This window comes from Seriola lalandi, unplaced genomic scaffold (genome assembly GCF_002814215.2).
Source record: "Seriola lalandi dorsalis isolate HSWRI2012SDOR001 ecotype SW California unplaced genomic scaffold, Sedor1 jcf7180002054337, whole genome shotgun sequence".
NCBI lineage: Eukaryota > Metazoa > Chordata > Actinopteri > Carangiformes > Carangidae > Seriola > Seriola lalandi.
In genome coordinates this window covers 71,537-72,937 of record NW_019524890.1, presented here as the reverse complement: position 1 = coordinate 72,937, position 1,401 = coordinate 71,537, and positions in this window count along the sequence as shown.

The window sequence follows — 1,401 nt, the reverse complement described above, 5'->3', positions numbered from 1 at the left end:
GAGTTTGATCTGCCTGAAGAACTGAACCCTGAAGCCGTCACCTGCTGCCTGGCTCCAGACGGGAAGCTCCGCATCCAGGCAGCCAGAGCTCCATGTGCTGAGGAGGCTGAGAGAGAGCTGACTATCAAGAGGAGCCTGGAGGACAAAACACAGCAGAGTGTGTGTTCACACACAGAGACAGACAACAGCACACAGGACAAACCTGAACACATGGACTGATTAGTGTTGTTGTGCCAATGTACAGGAAATGTTTTTTATACAAGTGATAAATGATAATGATATGTACATTTGTATAGTAATAATTAACTCTAATCAATAAATGTATGAAATGCTACAGCATTTCCATTATTATTTTAAATAAGCAGAAGACCTTACTGGTCAGCTCAACATTAGAGCCTCTGCATCAAGAACATCATCACAATAAGATTAAATCATCTTTTTCCCGCCATCCTGCAATAATGATGAGAATTGTTTTTGAGATGAATTGTTTTCAAGTCAAAGTAAAAATGAAAGTAAAAGTGACATTTTATTATCTTGACGTTTTCCCTCAGAAAAAAACAAAAAAAACAAAACCCAAGAACATTGAGAAGACCGAGCAAAGAGTGCAGTAACCACTGCACATCCACTAGATGTCACTTTTAGCATTTAGCATAGCCGTGATGAATGAGCACCCCCCCATCTACTTGAGTTTGAAAGTGTGGGGAGTAAAGGAAGTTTTGCTCAGTTTTAATGACGAGTGAGACCACAAATTTTTTCTCCAATTTTCACTGACGATAGGATCTTTAAAAAAATCATGCCAGTCGCATGTATTTTTGAATATATTTCCTGTTTTTGTGACACTGTAAATACAAGTAAGACTTAATCAGGATTTGTGATGATGTTGGTGATATGGGGAAAGTGTTCGTGAGTTAAGAAGTTGAAAAAACATGCTCTTAAAGATGAACAGTTACTAACACAAACAGTCACAATGATAGTGATGTCTTTTGTGGCATCACGGAAAATCTTATCATCTGGGTGGCAGGTGTGACTTGGTTGAATAGAATATTGAAATACAAGTCAGTTTTCCTGGGAAGCCAGTCACAATCATCACCATGTTTTAAAAGAAAAAAAAAAAAAAGGAAGAGAAACAATATTAGCCTAAGATTGTGTATTGAAGCAGCATTAATGACTTTACCCACCCATTTTCTTTCCCCTATGTTGTTTACAAGTTAATCTCAGCTATTACCACTGGTGCTTGGTCTCTCCCTGGCTCCCGTCTGGCTGTCAGGGCTTTTCTTTCCCAAGAATAGACGGATTGTCCCGTAAACGTGGCAGCAACATGGGCGGAGGAGGAGAGAAAGCTACTTTGGGGACTCACTCTGCTTTTGTTTTATTTCTATTTGTGGAGCTGCCTCTTTGTTT